At 35.7% G+C, this 20,835-nt stretch overlaps 1 pseudogene; it reads left to right on the forward strand.

The window, feature by feature from the left end:
- Window positions 1-15,805: 15,805 nt before the first annotated feature.
- Window positions 15,806-15,882, forward strand: LOC138920503 (U4 spliceosomal RNA; annotated as a pseudogene).
- Window positions 15,883-20,835: the final 4,953 nt, after the last annotated feature.

Genomic DNA, 20,835 nt, shown 5'->3' on the forward strand with positions numbered 1-20,835 from the left:
AAGACTTACCCTGCCCCAGAAACTGTTCTGAGCGCTTTACCCATACTAACACATACAATCCTCTCAACAAGCCTGTGACATAAGGGAATTGATGCATGAGGTTATGCACCTTGCCCTCATTTTATAGATAAGAAAATGGAGGTTGAGAGAGGTCAATTAATTTGCCCAAAATCAAAGGTGATGGTAGAAGTGGGATTTGGACCCAGATGTGGCTGATCAAAAACTCCATGCTCTCAACTACTATGGTAGTCTACTTTAATATTCAAATTTGATAAAGGAAACTGTAATCAACTTCTACTTTGTTGTCTTTTAAAAAGAAAAGGAAGAAAGGCAGTGGGAAGGATCATAGACTGCTTCCAAGAGGAAGAACTGAATGACACACATGAATTCAACACTGAGACTTGGGGTGGGGATACCTTCCAGGCAGAGGAAATAGTCCAGAAGCATGAAACAACAGATCATGACTGAGAGATCATAAACAATTAAGAATGAGTGGACTGCAACGAACAATTAGGAAATGGAATTTTTTTAAAATTCCACTTACAATAGTGTCAAAAAGAATAATATACTTTGGAATAAATTAAAGAAGCACAAAACTTATACTCTTAAAACTACAAAACCATTGCAAAAAAGTAAAAAAGATCTAAATAACTGGAAAAAATATCCCATGTTCAGGAACAGGAAGACTTAAGATTGTTAAGATGGTAACACTCCCTTAACTGATCTACAGACTCAATGAAATCCCCATCAGAATCCCAGCTGACTTCTTTGTGAAAACTGACAACTTGATTCTGAAATTCATATGGAATTGCAAGGGGCCAAGAAGAGCCACAACACTCGTAAGAAGAGCAAAGTAGGAAGACTTGCACTTCCCAATTTCAAAACTTACTACAAAGCAACAGTAAACGAGATGTTACGGCACTGGCATAAAAAAATCAACATATAGATCAATGGAAAAGAACTGAGAGTCCAGAAATGAACCCTTACCTTTATGGTCAACTGATTTTCAGCAACGATGGCAAGATCATTCGGTGGGGAAAGAATAGTCTTTTCAAGCAAATGGTGTGGAACAACTGGATGACCACACAGAAAAGAATGAAATTGGACCTTCTCTTCGCACCATATACAAAAATTAACTCAAAATAGACCAAAGACTTAAACGTAGGAGCTAAAACTATAAAACTCTTAGAAGAAAACATAGGAGTAAATCTTCATGACCTTGGATTTGACAAAGGATTCTTAGATATGACATCAAAAGCATGAGCAATAAAAGACAAAATACATAGATTGGCTTTCATCAAAATTAAAAACACTTATGCTTTAAAGTACACCATCAAAAAAGTGAAAAGGCAACCCACAGAATAGGAGACAATATATTCAATTCTCATTATGTGCAGTAATTATGTTTATAAAGTCACTGCAAACACTGAATTAGCACATATTGAATCATTACCCTTAAGGGAAATACAGGATTAGGTTCCTGCGAAGCTCTGGTCACAACATTTTCCTCAACCAATCAATACATAACCTTGTTTTATGTGCATTACTGTTTAAAGACACCTTATTTAATATGTCTTGTTGATTCATTAATGTTGAACTCATGGCCAACAGCACTACAGCTCATGCTTGAACGAAGCTGATTTAACACACATATTTCCTCCATAAGGCACATCACAGCCTTCTTGTGCTTAGAAATACTAGACGGCATTTCAGCACTATGCTTGGGAGCTATTTTAAACAGCAAAATGACACAGAAAAGCACAAAAAATACAGAAAACCTAACACTAAATAGACCCAAAAAAAAGGCACTTGTTTACAGTAGGAAAGCAGAAGGCAGAAAGAGAACAAGAAGGCAGAAGTTTGCCTTGTTCCTCCTCAGCTGGGAATGTAGTACACTGGGCAGCTCAAACTTTTTGCCACTCTGCACATCTACCTGTCTCTGCATAACCATGAAAGTAACATAAGTATTGATTTGAGGTTACAAATAAATTTTGGTGAGTAGGCAAATGTGCAAATATGGAATCTACAAATAATGAGAATCAACTGTATTTGCAAATTACATATCTGATAAGGGACTTGTACCAAAATATATAAAGAACTCTTACAACTCAACAATAAAAAGACAAATGCCCAGTTAAAAATGGGCAAAGGATTTGAAAAGACATCTCTACAAGGGAAAAATTCAAATGACCAGTAAGAACACAAAAGGATGCTCAATACCATTAGCTATCAGGTAAATGCAAATCAAAACCACAATGAGATACCACATCACAGCCACTAGGATGGCTAGCATCAAAAAGCCTGATAATAACTAGTGTTGACAAGGATACGGAGAAATTGGAAGCCTCATACACTGCTGGAGGGGAATGAAAAATGGGACAGTCACTTTAGAAAACAGTCTGACAATTCCTTAAACTATTAAACATAGTTACCAGATGACCCAGAAATTCCATTCCTAGGTGTATACCCACAATAAATGAACCACCTGTTCATGCAGAAATTTGTACACAAATGTTTATACCAGCATTATTCTTAATAGCCAAAAGGTGGACACAACCCAAATGCCCATCAACTGATGAATGTGGTATCAAAGACAAAACGTGATATATCCACACAGTGGGATATTATTTGGCCATATAAAGTACTGATACATGCTACAAAATGAATGAACCTTGAAAACATTATGCTAAGTGAAAGAAGCTAGTCACCAAAGACCATGTATTATATGATTCTATTCACATAAAAATCCAGATGGGGTCTGGCCCAGTGGCACAGCGGTTAAGTTCACACATTCTGCTTTGGTGGCCCGGGGTCCACTGGTTTGGATCCCGGGTGCAGACATGGCACTGCTCATCTAGTCATGCTGTGCCAGGCGTCCCACATATAAAGTAGAGGAAGATGGGCACAGATGTTAGCTCAGGGCCAGTCTTCTTCAGCAAAAAGAGGGGGATTGGCAGCAGATGTTAGCTCAGGGCTGAACTTCCTCAAAAAAGAAAAAAATCCAGATAGGGAAATCTATAGAGATACAAAAAAGATTAGTGGTTTCTTAGGCCCAAGGGGCTGGTAGAGGGGTGAGATAAGAAGGTGCTAACTAAAGTGTATGAGGTTTCTTTATTAGGTGATGAAAATGTTCCAAACTTGGTGATGGCTTCACATATCTATGAATATCCCAAAAACCATTGAACTGTACACTTTAAATGGTGACTTTGCATTACATGTAAATTATATCTCAATGAAGCTATTTACAAAAAAGAAGAAGAATGCACAAAGAATAGAATCTAGCAGCAGTCACTCTGAGATAACGGCCTAGAATAAAATTAGACATAGCAGGACGCAAGAGAAAGCACAGGGCAAGCCAAGCTCACGTTCCTCTCCACGCCAGGTTATCTCACTCAACTCTTCTCTGGCTAACTTACGTGAAAGGAAATTTACTGTTTATAGCATCACCTGCCTAGTAGATATCAAAATTGAATGTTGTGTTTGATCACAACTAATTCTAACAAACTGAAGCTGATATGTAACCATGAACTCTGGATTACCCTGGGATGCCAAATCCTTCTAAACCTAATTAAAGACTCTTTCCTGACCAATGGATAAAAGGACTTATCTTAATCGACCATGTACAGATCAACGAGAGCATCTATCCTGCCCCGAGTGCTAGTTTTCAATCCCTAACATAACCTCATGAAACTCCTTTTATAATGCCTTTCCCCCTCTGTGTCTGTTCAGTGAATTTCTTCACTGGCGTATGTTCCCTGCCTGACAAATAATAGATTCAGCCCTGTTTGTTAAAGTTCTTCTAACCTTTGCTTGATTAGGCATCTCTTACCCAGGCTCTTGGTCCCCTTCTCCTCTCACTTCTTATCACATTTGCCTCTTTTCTTGCACCTTCATTCTTTCCTTCCCTCTTACCTATAACCTACTCCTAGAATTCCCAAACAAGGCATCTCAGGACTGCTACCTTCATAAACCATAGCTCTTTCTTTTGGATTTTGAAAGAGTCTGTGTGCACCACCTTCACCTACTCAGCTCTATTCACATCCATCCCTATGTCTGGAAGGCCCTCCTGACTCCCCTTAATGTCTTCACCTGTTGCAACCCTCCCAGAACTTAGAAGCCCACTTTAAATTGCCTGGCAAAGTATTGCCTCACAAGCCTTCCCCAATGGGCTCAGCGAAAAGTGATCCCTTGCTTCTCCAAACTCTTGAAGTCTTTGCTTATAGTGTTCTCATGCCATTTATCACTTTCCATCAGAAGTTTCAGCTGTTCATGTTATTCAATTAATTTTCTTATGAGAAAGAAAGTTCGTTGAAAGCTGGGGTACTCATGAGCAAAAGGTACATTGTCCGTAGCCATTCCTGAGGAAACAGTGGCTAAGTTTGGCTTTTGGGCTCTTCTATTTTTTGCAAATTTTTCTAGGTATTCCTTGTACTATAAAAACATCTGATATATCCATAGTGCTTTATATTTAAAGATGCTTTCCAATGTAATTTCTCATTTAGCTCTCAGAAGAATTCTGAGAGATAAGTATCTTTACTACCTCTATTTTACAGATGAAGAAACTTGGAGAGTTAAGTGGCCAGATGAATGTCGCACAGTGGTAACTAGTTGATCCAGTTTGCAAATACAACCCACTGTTTTCTGTTGATTGTGTCATCAATAAAAACTAGGGATGCTCCATGGGGTACCATACCAAAGTGACAGGCAAAACCATGTATTCAGTATTTCTTCTTCATCATGCTACAGAAATAGATAATATTATAGTCTTTAGCATCTTAGGATTTCCTCATCTATTAGCAAACCACCCAGTGATATCCTGCACTCTTCTTGGTTGAAACCAGCCCACCTTTCCTCTAGTATATGTTTAATATCTACATAATTCTAGTGATGTGTCTGGTCTGTTGATGCTGGGTCCCATCTCAAAGTCACAAGACGCTGAGAACTCACAAAGAGATAGAAGGCCACCTCTGAAAACAAACATCTGTAGAGGACATATGCCAGGATGACAGTTCCTTGATAATACCCCTTCTTGTAATGATGAGAAGAGACAAACGAGGAAGACGTTGTGGCACACTAGAACGACAAAACAGATTTTTCCTCTAATTTATAAAAGCCTATTCAAAATGGGTAATTTTGAGCTACATCGAAAACACTTATGGCCTCGTTTCTTGAGTGCAGCCAGGAAGCATGAAATCAACAAATCAACTCTGAGATTCTTAACCCAGAGATGCCTCTGTTGTCTCATAAATTGCTCTAAGACTCTAAAAGAATGCAAGTTTCTATATATGGGGCCCAGGCGAGAACAATTTTTGAGAAATTAGATTTTAAATTTTTCCTCAGATTTTAAGTTTCCTGTTGTCAGGGACCACAGTTTGCAACTCTTCTCTATCTCGCCTTAGCATCTCACTGCTTTGTATAGACAAAGCCTAGTGCATGTTCCTTGCCTTGAATTAGATTAATTCAGAGATAATTTGACAAAGAAGACAATTCCACTTTCAACATAGGATTGACAATGTACTGCGAAGAACCCAGGTCTAAACAGTGCTCTGTATAGAGAGGGAGGTTTGGCCTCCTGCTCTGGGTCCCCTCAATGATTCCTGTCTATTTTGTAAGTGGCAGATCAATAGAAATCCCTTTCATATATGGGAAAACTGAACCACATGATTTAACTTCCAAAAAATTCATACAGAATAAGATTTAACAGCTTATTCAAACATTAACTATCCTATACATGGTACATTTAGACCATTCATTTCATTTGTGATGAAGAGCTTTTAAATAAGAATTATTCATACATACTGAAAGAAAGAAATATTATGTTGTTCCTTCTGGGGTATTTTTTTTTAATTATTTAATTTACTAAACTAGGAAATGCCCTAATGTTTTAAGCCAAACACTCTTCTCTGGCTCCCAAATGTTTTCAGAAATAACTTTTTCCTTGTTAATTTCCAAATCTTGGCTGCATTTCCCACTAATTTCAAACATATGTCATATATGAAATATGTTATTTTTCCAAGCCCAATTTTGGCAGGAGGGGATTTTGGAACTGGCATAGAAAGACTTGGGGACAAACAAACAGGACAGCTTGAAGGTGCCACAACTCCATAGCAATTTTATCTTTTTCTATCTATCTCCAGGTCCACAAAGGCCAGGGCAATAACAAGGGGTGAATGGGCTCTGATAAAATTTCAACATGAGGCAAAACACACCTTGAAGTTTTATATCTTACCCTGTAACTTGCTTCCGAAAAGAATCACTCACAAATAGTAACAATTTTTCTAGGATACAGCATGTGAAGTGAACTTAAGACCCTCATAACTACAGTAATACAATCCTGATATTATCACCTTAGTTCCCTGAGATTTACAGTCAAAAGAAATCAGTAAAGCAATGTAAAAAGTTCTTCTTAATCTTCAAAAGATTCTTTATACTGATAGCACTTGGAAAAGAACAGACATTTCCAATTGTATAAAATCTATTTTCTTCAGATATTCTAAAACTGATTTTGTGAAGAATCACTAAGTATTTAATAGACAAAAAGGATGTGAATTCACCACAGCTATCTAGATTAGTACTTGAGGACCAAGACATACCCTAAGGCACAAAGGTGTTTTTCCTTATGAACATTCAGATTGATCATACAGGCAAGTAGGAGGAACAGCTAGGGTAATAAAGAGATACCTGATCTGGAGGCACGAAACAGGGTCCTAGTCCCAGTTCCATCCTTTTTCAAAATAGTGGATTGAGTACAATGGCCATAATGGTTCACCTCTCCCCATATCTACAACCTTTCAGACGTTCCTTTGTAGTTCATCAAGAGATAGAGTCTACTTCATCAACTCTTGAGACTTGCTTAGCCAATAGAATGCAAAGGAAGTGACCTCTTGCTACTTCCATACCAAAGCCTCAAGAGGCATGGTTCACTTTCTGTGCTTGCTCCTCACACCTACTTCAGCACAAGAACATGCCTGGGCTAGCCTGCTGGAGGACGAGCCTCAGGGAACAGCGGTGAGGCAGGCAGTGACCCAGGCAAGGCCCCAGAGATATGAGAGAGCAAGGCCAAAGTCACCTTGTCAATTCACAGCTTGCTGTAGACAGATGAGTGAGCTACACTAAGCCCCATCCAAATCAGCAGAAACCCTTCAGCTGAGTTATAGAATTAGCTATTTTAAGCTTCTTGTTGCTGTTTTAAACTTCTAAATTTGAGATTTTTTTTTTAACTTAACGCAGCAACAGCTAACTGATACCTGTAGCTTACTCAGGAGACAAACTTGTTTAACTGACAGAATAGCGTAGGTAATTAATAATGAGTATCTTTAAGAACTCCATCTGTGCAAATTACTACTTATAAGTAAATCTAAGTTTTAGGAAAATATCAAAAATCTATAAATGGTTTGTTGCTTATAAAGATCTTCATGTTTCATCTATTGGGATTAAATATTACACTTTGGCCTAACTGCAAAGACTGGCTCAGTTACAGATCAGCAGATGGCACCTATTCAAGTACCAAGAGAAGCTTCATTCACAGGTTTGAAAAGGTTTAAAAACCCAGACAATAAAATTATTTTTGTATGTCATTGATTTTTAAATGAAGAGATTATTTTAGCAACTTAATTGTTCCATTTTTTAAAACTTGCTTTTGCTTCGACTTACTTTTAAATTTCTGCTAAGATTAGCTTAGTCTGGGAGATTTTAGTTTCAAATGGCATCTGGCTGGCTGCCGCTCCCTTCTCCCAAAATACCTATAAGGACACAGAAAAAGAGATTAAAAACAGTGACACTGAAAACTGACTAACTATTCTCTAAATTTGGAGGGAATTTCCTTTAACTATCAAACAATGGAGCTAAAATGAGCAACGCGGGCAGAGGCTGATCCATGCATCCCTCTGCAATGAGGATGGCCCACATGGAGGGTAGAGAATTTTCCTTCTCACTCATTCTCTGACCCCTTGGCTTGAAGAGACATGCTTACATCCAGCAAGAAAAATGATGAATTATTCCTCCACTGAGTGGAGGAGACATGAGATAGCCAAAACACTGTTTCCACTTCCCCTGCTCAAACGCCCCAACACCTTTTTACATCCTGCACTGCCCAAAAAATAAAAAGAGTACGTGTGGGTTAGAAGTCACATATTACATCCTGGGTGGTGTGATCCCATAGTTTTATGTGGTAGGGAGAAGACACTAGAAGAGCCTTTTAAGTTTCTTTTTGAAGACTGATATATTCTCTGTTAACTCAGATGGCCAGAGAATCAGACCTGGGACTAAGAGGGGATCCTATTATGGTTTAGCTATAAGAACCAAGTTGATAAATGCCTATGATCTAGATACTAGAATTTATGCTGGGAACTAAACATATCTACTCATCTTGCAGCTGGAAATGAGTTCAGTTAGCTCCCAAGTAGACAATTAAAAAAACCTATCCTCACATATATTATGTTGGCAAATACTAGATTAAGGATAGATATTATCTTTTAAGAAGGAGTACAAAAAAGAAAATAATTATTCAAACACAGCCAGTGGACTTCCACTTCTACAAATGTGGAGTAGATGTACTTTTCCCTATTTCTGTCGCAAATACACTAAAAGATCCTGGTTTGGATGTTATATTGGTTTATATAAAACCAATATAAGAGCACTGTGAAAAGTAGAGAAAAGAAGGTAGACTAACTAGGGACCTCAGGACTGAAGGAAAGATGTGATGGTGAGTTCCCTTCATTTTCCTGTTGTCTCATATAACCCAAATTTAGAGCTAAAGAATCGGAAAGCCAGAAAATGCCAAAGGGCGCAGACCCAAAGAAAAGCCCCAACAAAATCTTGCTCTCTCCCTAGCAAAAGGACCAGGATGCAGTATTTTGCATGACAGAAAACTTCTAGACAATAACAGCTTTACTGCAGCCAAACATCACATGCCATCAACTAGAAAGAACTCAAATTAAATGAAAGTAATAATAATAACAAATTTATGCCAACACTGTGACGACAGACATGTTAGAATTTTTTGACAACTTTTTTTAAAAAAGCTGTCGTACTATGGATTTGGACAAATGTATAAGGATACGTCTCCATCATTATATAGTATCATGTGGATACTATATAATTACAGCTCTAAAAACTCTGTGTGCTTCACCTATACATCCTTTAGCCCCCTCAACCTTTAACCCCTGGCAACCACGAATCTTTTTACTGTCTCCATAGTTTTGCCTTTTCTAGAATATCAGATAGCTGGAATCATACAGTATATAGCCTTTTCGGATTGGCTTCTTTCACTAAGTAATATACATTTAAGGTTTTTTCCACGTCTTTTCATGACTTGATAGTTCATTTATTTTTAGCACTGAAAAATATTTCATTGTCTGTATGTACAACAGTTGATTTATCCATTCACCTACTGAGGGATGTCTTAGTTGCTTCCAAGTTTAGGCAATTAGAGTAAGCTGTTATAATCATCTGTGTGAAGGTTTTTGTGTGAACATAAATCTTTAACTCGTTTGAGTAAATTAAATACCAAGGAACACAATCACTGGATTGTATTGCAAGAATATGTTTAATTTTGTAAGAAACTGCAAAATTGGATTCTAAAGTGGCTGTACCATTTTTTCATTCCCTCTAGCAATGAATGAAAGTTCCTGTTGCTCCACATCCCCATCAGGATGTGGGTTTTGGATTTTGGCCATTCTAATAGGTGTACAGAGCTATCTCATTGTTGTTTTAATTTGCATTTCCCTGATGACATATAATGTGGAACATCTTTTCATATGCTTATTTGCCATTTATATGAACCCATAGAATGTACAACACCAAGAGTGAACCCTAACGTAGACTATGAAATCTGAGTGATTATGATGTGTCAATGTAGCTTCATCAATCATAACAAATGTACCATTCCGGTAAGGGATACTGATAATGGGAGAGGCTATGTATCTCTGAGGACTTGGGGTATATGGGAACTCTCTGTACCTTCTTCTCAATTTTTCTGTAAATATGAACTGCTCTAAAAAAAATAAGGTCTTTAAATATGAAAAAAAAGCCATCATTAAAATGCTTCAACAAATAATTACAAACACACTTGAAACAAATGAAAACATGGGGAAAAAATTGAGAGTCTCAGCAAAAAATTAGAAAATCTCAGCAAAGAAATAGAGGGTATAAAGAATAATCAAATGGGAATATTAGAACTAAGAAAAACAATAATCAAAATTAAAAACTCACTGTATGGGCTCAACAGAAGAATAGAGGTGAAAGAGGAAAGAATCACTGAGCTTGAAATAGTACGATAGAAACTACCCAATCTGAACAACAGATAAAATAGACTGAAAAAAAAATGAATGGAGCCTTGTTCATATCTTGGGTCTATAACAAAAGATGTAATATTTGTGTGATAAAAGTCTCAGATTGGTGGAGGAAGATGGTGAGACTAAAAAATACTTAAGGTAACAATAGAAATTAAGGAAATTACTGTTAAAAAATGTACTGTTAAAAGTACTTAAGGAAAAGTTCCCAAATTTAGCAAAAGACATAAACCTACAGAACCAAAATGGTAAGCAAATCCCAAACAGGAAAAACCAAAAGAAATCTATATCAAGACAAAACAAAGTTAAACTTCTGAAAATTAAAGACAAGACAAAAATCTTCAAAGCAGCTTAATAAATGACACCTTAACTGTAGGGGGAAAACAGTTCAAATAACAGTGGATTTCTCATCAGAAACCACAGAGAGCAGAAGGATGTGGCACATTTTTTCAAGTATAGAAATAAAATAGTTCTGAAATCAGAATCCTAAATTCAGTGAAAATATCCTTCAGGAATAAAGGGAAAATCAATATATTTTCAAATGAGGAAAACTAAGAAAATTTGCTGCCAGCAGATATACTCTTTTAGAAAATAGCTAAAAAGACACTCTCTAAATGAAATAAAATGGTTAAAGTAGGAATCATGCAAAATGAGGAATGGGGAAAGAAGACAGTAGGCAAAAGTATTGACACATAGCATTGACTTTTCTTCTCATTTTGAGTCTCCTGAAGTATGTTTGATGGTTAAAGCAAAATTGCAATTCCATCTGATATGGTTCTAAATATATGTATAGGAAACATTTAGGACAACTTCATTATAAATGGTGGAGAGCAAAAGGAGGTAAGGTTTCTACAGTTCACACAAACTAGTAAAATAACCACACCAGTGGACTGATAGTTATATATAGATAATGCAATAGCTAAAATAATCATTAAAAAAAATATATAAAAAGATATACTCAAAACCACTATAAATTAAAAAAAAATTCTCAAAAAACCATAAGTAACCACAGGAAGGCAGGAAAAAGGAAACAGAGAGAACAAAAGGGGGAAAAAGTAAAATAGCAGACTGCAGCCCTAATATATCAAAATTACATTAATTTAAGTGATCTAAATACACCAATTAAAAGACAGATTAGGACAGTGCATTAGGAAACATGATCCAACTATATGCTATCTGCAAGAAGTTCACTTCAAATATAACTGTGTAATCAGCTTGAAACTTAAAGGATGGGAAAAGATATAGCAGGCAAATATTAATCAAAAGAAAGCAAAAATGGCTACATTAATATGAGACAAAGTAAACTTCAGAGTAAAGAAAATTACCAGAAATGGAGAGGGACATTATATAATGATACAAGGATTAATCCTTGTATCATTCAAATCAATCAAAGAAGATTAGAAATCTTAAATGTGTAAGTACCAAAAAACATAGCTGCAAAATATGTGAAGCAAAAACTGTTAGAACTGAAAAAGAAATAGAAAAATGTACAATTATAGTTGAAGATTTCAACATTGTTCTCTCAAAAATTGATAGACTAACTAGACAGAAAAGCAGCAAGGATATAGAAGAACTCGACAGCACTATCAACCAGTAGACATGATTGACATTTACAGAACATTCCACCAAACCTGAGCAGAAAATACATTCTCCTCAAGTGCTCATACAACATATACCAAGATAAAATATTGAGGACCACAAAATAACCTGCAACAAATTTAAAACAATTGAAATCATACACAATGTGTTCTCTGACCACAGTGGAGTCAAACTAGAAATCAATAAAAGAAAGATAACAAGAAAATGTTCAAACACTTAGAATCTCAATAACATACTTCTGAATAAACTGTGGGTTATAAAGGAAATCTCAAAGGGAATAATCGAATATAAATTGAATGGAGGAAAATAAAAATGTAACATATCAAAATTTGTGAGACACAGCTAAAACAGTGTTAAGAGGGAAATTTGTAGTACTAAATGCATACATCAGAAAAGAGAAAAAGTCCAAATCAATAATGTAAGATCCAAACTCAAGAACCTAGAAAAAGAAGAGTAAGACAAACCCAAAGCAACCACAGAGAAGAAAATAATAAAAATGAGTCAAAATCAAAGAAATGCAAAATAGAAAAAACATAGAGAAAATCAGTGAAAGAAAGAGCTGGTTCTTTGAGAAGATCAATAACATTGACAATGCTTTAGCAAGAATGATAAAGGAAAAAAGAGAAGGATGACACAAATTTAATGTCAGTAATGAAGCAGAGGACACAAGTACAGATCCTATAGATATCAAAAAGGTAATAAAGAAATACTATAAATAACTCTACACACATAAACATGACAACTTAGATGAAATGGACCAATTCCTCAAAAATCGCAAATTATTACAACTCATTTAATATGAAGATATTAAATGAATAGCCCTATAACTAGTAAGGAACTTGAATTATAATTTTAAAACTCTCATGAAAGAAACCTCCAGGCCTAGATGATTGCACTGGAGAACTCAACAAAAGGTTTAAAGAAGAATTACTACCAATTGTTCACAATCTCTTCTAGAAAATAGCATAGGAAGGAGCACTTCCCAGTTTATTCTATGAAGCTGGCACCAAAACCAGGGAGGCAAAGCACACAAGACAGAAAACTACAGACCAATACCTCTCATGAGTATAGGTGCAAAAATTTTTAACAAAATATTAACAAATAGAATTTAACAATATGTAAAAAGAATTATACATCATGACTAAGTGGAAGTTATTCCAGGAATGAAGGGCTAGCTCAACATGTAAAATACTTATTAATGTTTCAATATACTATGTATAAATATGCAATCTATTAATGTAATCTAACAGGCTAAAGAAAATCACAGAATCATATCAATCAAAGCAGAAAAAAGCATTTTACAAAATTCAACATTCATTCATATTTTTAAACAATAGAAAAATAGACAAAGAGGGGAACTTCCTCAACTTAATAAAGAATATTTACAAAAAACCTACTGCTAACATGATGCTTATGGTGAAAGACTAAGACTGGGAACAAATGGTGTCCACACTTATCACTTTTATTTAACATAGTAAAGGAAATTGTAACCAGTGTAGTAAGTAAAAATAATGAATACTGATCAGAAAGGAAAAAATAGTCTATATTTGCAGTTGACATCATTATGTACATGGAAATTCCCAAGGAAACTAAAGAAAACTCTTAGAACTAATAAGTGAGTTCAGTAAGGTCAGAGCATACAAAATAAACATTTTTTTTTATTTTTACATACTGCAATGAGCATGTGAATCCCAAAATTCAAAACAGAATTTCATTTACAATTGCTCAAAAAAATATATGGGACTTGTTGAAAACCAAAAAACACCAATTGAGCAATTCAAAGAATATCTGAATAAGTGAAAAGCTATAACATGTCCATAGATTGGAAGCTAATCATAGCAAAAATGTCTTTTCTCTACAACTTGATTCACTGGCATAACACAATTCCTACTAAAATCCCAGCAAGATTTCCTGTAGATAATATTACTTTTAAAAGTATATGGAAAGGTAAAAGAACTAGAATAGCTAAAATAACTTTGAAAAAGAAGAATTAAGTGCTAGAAATTAGTCTATCTGATTTCAAAGTTTGTTATATAGTATACATATGTATGTGTGGGGGTAAATATATGTATACATGTATATATACGTATGCATATATATGTGTGTGTGTATATAGTCAATATTCAAGACCGTGTGTGGCATTTTTGAAAGAATAGACACATAGATCGATACAATAGAATAAAGAACCCAAAAATAGAGCCACACAAATATGTCTAACTGATTTTGACAAAATATGAAAACAATTCAACAGAGTAAAAATGGCCTTTCAACAAATGCATGTGGAGCAAGTGGACACTCATAAGTTAAAAAAAAAAAATCTCAACATAATCTCACACCTTATATAAAAACTTACTCAAAATGGATCATAGACTTAAATGTAAAATATAAAACTTTTAGGAAAAAACATAGGAGAAAATCTTTGGACTCCAAATCTAGGCAAAGAGTTTATAGACTTGACACCAAGGGCATTATTCATTTAAAAAAAAAATGATGTTAGACTTCATCAAAATTAAAAAACTTTTGCTTTGCAAAAGATTCTATGGAGAGGCCGAAAAGACAAATTACAGGCTGGGAGGAAATATTTGCACGCTGCATACACAACATAGAACTAGTATCTAAAATATATAAAGAACTCAGAAAACTCAACAGTAAAAAACTAAACAATCCAATTAGAACATGGGCAAAGACAGGAGGAAACATTTTACAAAAGAAGATATACAAATGGCAAATAGTGTGTGAAAAGATGTTGAACATTATTAGTCATTTGGGAAATGAATATTAAAATCATGAGATGTCAATACACAACTATCAGAAAAAATAGCAACAACACCAAATGCTGAAAATGATGCAGAGAAGCTGGATCACTAATGCATTGCTGGTGGAAATGTAAAAAGGTACAGACACTCTGGAAAACAGCTTGGCAGGGTCTTAAAAAACTAACATGAAACTATCAAACAACCTAGCAGTTGCACTTCTGGGTATTTATTCCAGAGAAATGAAGATTATGTTCACACAAAAATTTATACACAAATAATTATAACAGCTTTATAGCTCAAAACTGCTTATAGTTTTATAGGTTATATGTTTATAACTTAAACGTCTTCCAAAAGTAAATGGCTGGGCCATCCCCAGTGTCCTGCTGGTTAAGTTCAGCACACTCCACTTCAGCAGCCTGGGTTCAGCTCCTGGGCATGGACCTACACCACTCTCTTAGCAGCCATGCTGTACTGGTGGCCCACATACTGAAAATTAGAGGGAGCTTGGCATGGATGACAGCTCAGGGCAAATCTTCCTCAGCCAAAAAAAAAAAAAACACATAAATGGTTAAACAAACTGTGGTTTGTTTACCATGGAATAGCAGTCAGCAATAAAAAAGGAACAAACTATTGATATACACAACATCTTGGATGAATCTCCATAAAATTAAGATGTGTGAAAAAAAGTCAGTCCCAAAAGTTTATGTATTATATGACTCCATTTATACAACATTCTTGAAATGACAAAATTATATAAGTTATAGTGCTTGCTAGGAGTTGAGGGAGCTGAGCAAGAGGGAAGGGAGTATGCATATAAAAGGGCAACACAAAAGATCCTTGTGGTGATGGAAATATTCTGTATCTTGAATGTATCAATGTCAATCCCCTGTTTGTGATGTTATACCATAGTTTTGCAAGATAATACTATTGGGAGAAACTTGGCAAAGTGTACATGGGTGATCTGTCCGTATTTTTTCTTATAACTTCCTGTAAATTGACAACTATCTTAAAATAAAATGTTTAATTAAAATAAAACAAAACAAGATTAAAACTTTGAAAAACTATGTGATGTTCCAGAACATTTTATAGTCTTGAAGAGTTTCATTATTAAACAAGAAAAAATGTATTGATAAATAAAGTATATAATTCAAGAACTTCAGCTTTGTGCAGTGGCAGTATTATACCCACTGAGGTTTACCTGAGATGTGACTTTTGCTAATTGAAAATAATTTCAGGGTAATATAAAAATAAAACAAACCTAAGAAAACAGAAGGCATTTAAAAATAAACATTAAAAAATGAATAAGCAATTATAAGAACAGTTGAATTGATTTTTTTAATCTAAGGGGAGAAGAATGATAATAAAATTGACAAATTTCATTTAGAAAAACTATAGAAAATATAAATTTAAAGCTTGGAAATGAGAATGGAAATATTAAAAAAAAAAAAAAAAAAAAGAGTGACATTAGCTTCATGGCAGAGTGAAATGTTCCCTTAGTCTCTCTCTAAGTTACAACTAAATGGACATTCGTTAACCAGCAGAGGATTCCCCACAAAGCACAAGAGGACTTCTGAGAGATCCACACAGTTATACATCTAAAGGTGGGTGGGCTGGATCCCCAGGAGGCAGTATAACTAGGTGAGCACACCCTTCCCCCTCTCAGGAGGCAGCGAGACAGTTCATGGATCCTCACAGGGCAGCTGGAGTGACTATAAGAGGAAGCAGGGACAGCTCAGCCTGCATGAATGCCTTTGGAGTTGCAGCTCAGTCTGCAGGAGCGTCAACTGTGCCACAGTTGCCCCATCCATGGGAATGCTCTACATTGACTGGTGGTGGCACAGCCCCTATAATGATGCCTATCCACTGAGAAAAGTACAGCCAAGAAGGCGCCCACTCATACAGAAGGTGCCACCCCCTGTGGCACATAGCAACCTGCAGGATCCACTAAATGGCAGCTCAGCCCCAGCATGGGCATCTCTCCCCACTAACACAGCAAAGACAAGAAGGTTCCCCACCCACTCAGAAGGAGCCCTGCCTTTGGAGCACACCAATCCACGAATATCACCAAATGGCAGTTCAGGCCCCATGTAGGCACCTCTCCCACATAGCTTGCAGCAGCTTAGCTAGTCCCTTCCCCAGCACAGAGGCCCCATCTATCATGCCCAAGCTGCCTGCTAAGCACGGAGACCTTGACCATGTGAGTACAACCTGGAGGGCAGCTGTGCCCAGCCCATGTGAATGCAGAGTAGCCATACCCTCACAACTTGCAGCAGACAGAGTGGGATCAGAAAAGACAGCTCCTGCTTCCCCCTAGTGGTGGCAGGTATAATCTGTGACCTGAAACTATGAAAAATGTGCTGGCGAAGGACAATTCATAAAACACCATGGAGAATTACAGTAACATTTCAGAGCAGAAGGAAAATGACAAGCCTCCAGAAAACAACCCTGAAGTCAAAGAAATTTATAATCTAAATGACAGGGAATTCAAAATAGCTGTCATAAAGAAACTCAATGAGTTACAGGAAAACTCAGAAAGACAGTTCAATGAGTTCATGAATAAAATTAATGAGCAGAAGGAATACTTCACCAAAGAGATTGAAACTCTTTAAAAAGACAAACAGAAATTCTGGATGTGAAAAACACAATGAGATTTAAAAAAAAAACAAAAAACCAGAAACCATAAAAAATAGAGCTGATGTTATAGAGGACAGAATTAGTGAATTAGAGGACAGAAGTATAGAAATGCTATAAGCAGGGAAGGGGAGAGAACTAAGATTTTTAAAAAATGAAGAAATTCTTCAAGAAATATCCAATTCAACTAGGAAAAGCAATATAAGGATTACAGGTATTCCAGAGGGAGAAGAGAAGGAGAAAAGAACAGAGAGTTTGTTCAAAGAAATAATAGCAGAAAACTTCCCAAACCTGGGGAAAGAACTAGAATTACAAGTACATGAATGCAACAGAACGCCTAATTATATCAATGCAAAAAGACCTTCTCCAAGCCATATACTATTAAAACTGGCAAAATTCAATAACAAAGAAAATCTATTAAGCAAGGCAGAAGAATATAACCTACAAAGGAACCCCTATCTGGCTTTCAGTGGCTTTCTCAGCAGAAACCTTACAGGCTAGGAGAGAGTGGAATGATATAATCGAAATACTGAAAGACAAAAACTATAACCCAAGAATACTCTATCCAGCAAAACTATCCTTCAAATACAATGGAGAAATGAAAACATTCCCAGATAAACAAAAGCTGAGGATCTTCATTGCCACTAGACCTCCTTTACAAGAAATGATGAAGGAAGCCCTCTTACCTGAATCAAAAAGGCAAAAGTTTACAAAACTTCGAGCAAGGAGATAAATAGACAGTCAAAATCATAAAATTGCAAAACTCTAACAAAATAGGTTAGCAAACACTTAATCATAACAGAAAAGATAAAGGGAAGGAAAGCATCAGAAATAAGTGTAAACACTTCAATTTAGTCACAAACTCACAACACAAAAAAGTAATTTGTGACACCAATAACTCAGAATGTGAAATGGAAAGGGATGGAACCTGTTTAGGCTAATAGAGATACGGGGCTATCAGAAAATGGACTATCTCATCTATGAGATCTTTTATAGAGTCCTTATGGTAACCACAAAACAAAGAATCAGAATAGAGACACAAATCATAAATGAAGAGAAAACTGAGAAAACCATCACAGAAAACCACCAAACTGAAATGGCAGTCAGAAATACGAGGAAAAGGAAACAAGGGAAATATAGAACAACTGGAAAAAACAAGAGATAAATGGCAGTATTAAACCCTCACATATCAATTATCACTCTAAATGTAGATGAATTGAATTCGCCAATCAAAAGACACAGAGTGGCTGGATGGATTAAAAAACAAGACTCAACAATATGCTGCCTCCAGGAAACACATCTCAGCAATAAAGACTAACACAGGCTCAGAGTGAAGGGATGGAAGATGATACTCCAAACAAATGGCAAGCAAAAGAAAGCAGATGTTTCCGTACTTATATCAGACAAAGCAGACTTCAAGATAAAAAAGACAATGAGAGACAAAAAGGGGCAGTATATAACAATAAGAGGGACATTCCACTAAGAGGACATAACACTTATGAATATATAGGCACCTAACACAGGAGCACTAAAGTATATATAAATCAACTACTCACAGACATAAAGGAAGAAATTGACAGCAACACTATAACAGTAGGAAACCTCAACACCCCAATTACATCAATCAACAGATCATGCAGACAGAGAGGCAACATGGAAACAGTAGCCTTAAATAAAACACTAGACCAGATGGACTTAACAGATATATTTAGAACATTCCATCCAAAAACTGCAGAATATACCTTCTTCTCAGGTGCACATGGAACATTCTCAAACATAGACCATATGTTGGGAAACAAGGCAAGCCTCAATAAATTTAAGAAGATTGAAATCATATCAAACATCTTTTCTGACCACAATGCTATGAAACTAGAAATCAAGTACAAGAAAAAGCTGGGAAAGCCACAAATATGTGGAGACTGAACAATACGCTACTGGACAATGGTTGGATCAATGAAGAAATCAAAGGAGAAGTCAAAAAATACCTGGAGACAAATGAAAATGAAAACACAACATATCAACTCTTATGAGAAGCAGCAAAGCAGTTCAAAGAAGGAAGTTTATAGCAATACAGGCCCACCTCAACAAACAAGAAAAATCTCAAATAAGTAACATTAAACTGCACCTAACAGAACTAGAAAGAGAACAGACAAAGCTCAAAGTCAGCAGGGAGGCAAATAAAAATTAGAGCAGAAAGAAATGAAAGCGAGACTAAAAAACAATCGAAAGCATCAATGAAACTAAGGGCTTTTTCTTGGAAAAGATAAACAAAATTGACAAACTCAGCCAGATTCACAAAGGAAAAAGGAGAGAAGGCTCAATAAAATTAGAAATGAAAAAGGAGAAATTGCAATGGATACCACAGAAATAAAAAGGATTATAAGAGAATACTATGAAAAACTACATGCCAACATATTGGAAAACCTAGAAGGAAAGGATAAATTCTAAGAATCATACAATCACCCGAAACTGAATCAAGAAGAAATAGAGAATCTGAATAGATTAATCACAAGTAAAGATATTGAAACACTAATCAAAAACCTCCCAAAAAAACAAAAATTCAGGACCAGATGGCTTCTCTGGAGAATTCTACCAAACATTCAAAGAAGATTTAATACTGATCCTTCTCAAACTATTCCAAAAAATTGAAGAAGGCAAAATGCTTCCTAACTCATTCTGTGAGACAAACATTACCCTGATACCAAAACCAGAAAAGGACATCACAAAGAAGGAAAACTATAGGCTAATATCGCTGATGAACACAGATGCAAAAATTCTCAACAAAATACTGGCAAACTGAATACAGCAATACATTAAAAGAATCATACACCATGATCAATTGGGATTTATACCAGGGATGCATGGATGGTTCAACATCTGCAAATCAATCAGTGATACACCACATTAACAAAATGAGGAATAAAAATCACATGATCATCTCAATAGATGCAGAGAAAGCATTTGACAAGATCTAACATCCATTTATGATAAAAACTCTCAATAAAACAAGCATAGAAGGAAAGTATCTCAACATAATCAAGGCCATATACGGCAAACCTACTGCCAACATCATACTCAATGGGGAAAAACTGAAAGCCACACCTCTGAGAACAGGAACCGGACAAGTGTGCCCACTCTTGCCACTCCTATTCAACATAGTACTGGAGGTTTTGGCCAGAAAATTTAGGCAAGAAAAATAAATAAATTGTATCCAAATTGGAATGGAAGAAGGGAAACTCTCATTCTTTGTGGATGACATGATTCTATATATAGAAAATCCTAAAGAATCCACCAGAAAACTACTAGAAATAATCAAAAACTACAGAAAAGTTGCAGGGTACAAAATCAACTTACAAAAATCAGTTGCATTTCTATACCCTAATAATGAACTAGCAGAAAGAGAAGTCAAGAATACAATCTCATTTACAATCACAACAAAAAAAATGAAATACCTAGGAATAAATTTAACCAAGGAGGTGAAAGACCTATACACTGAAAATTATAAGACATTACTGAAAGAAATTGAAGACAACAGAAAGAAATGGAAAGATATTCCA

This window comes from Equus caballus, chromosome 23 (genome assembly GCF_041296265.1).
Source record: "Equus caballus isolate H_3958 breed thoroughbred chromosome 23, TB-T2T, whole genome shotgun sequence".
NCBI classification, from domain to species: Eukaryota; Metazoa; Chordata; class Mammalia; order Perissodactyla; family Equidae; genus Equus; species Equus caballus.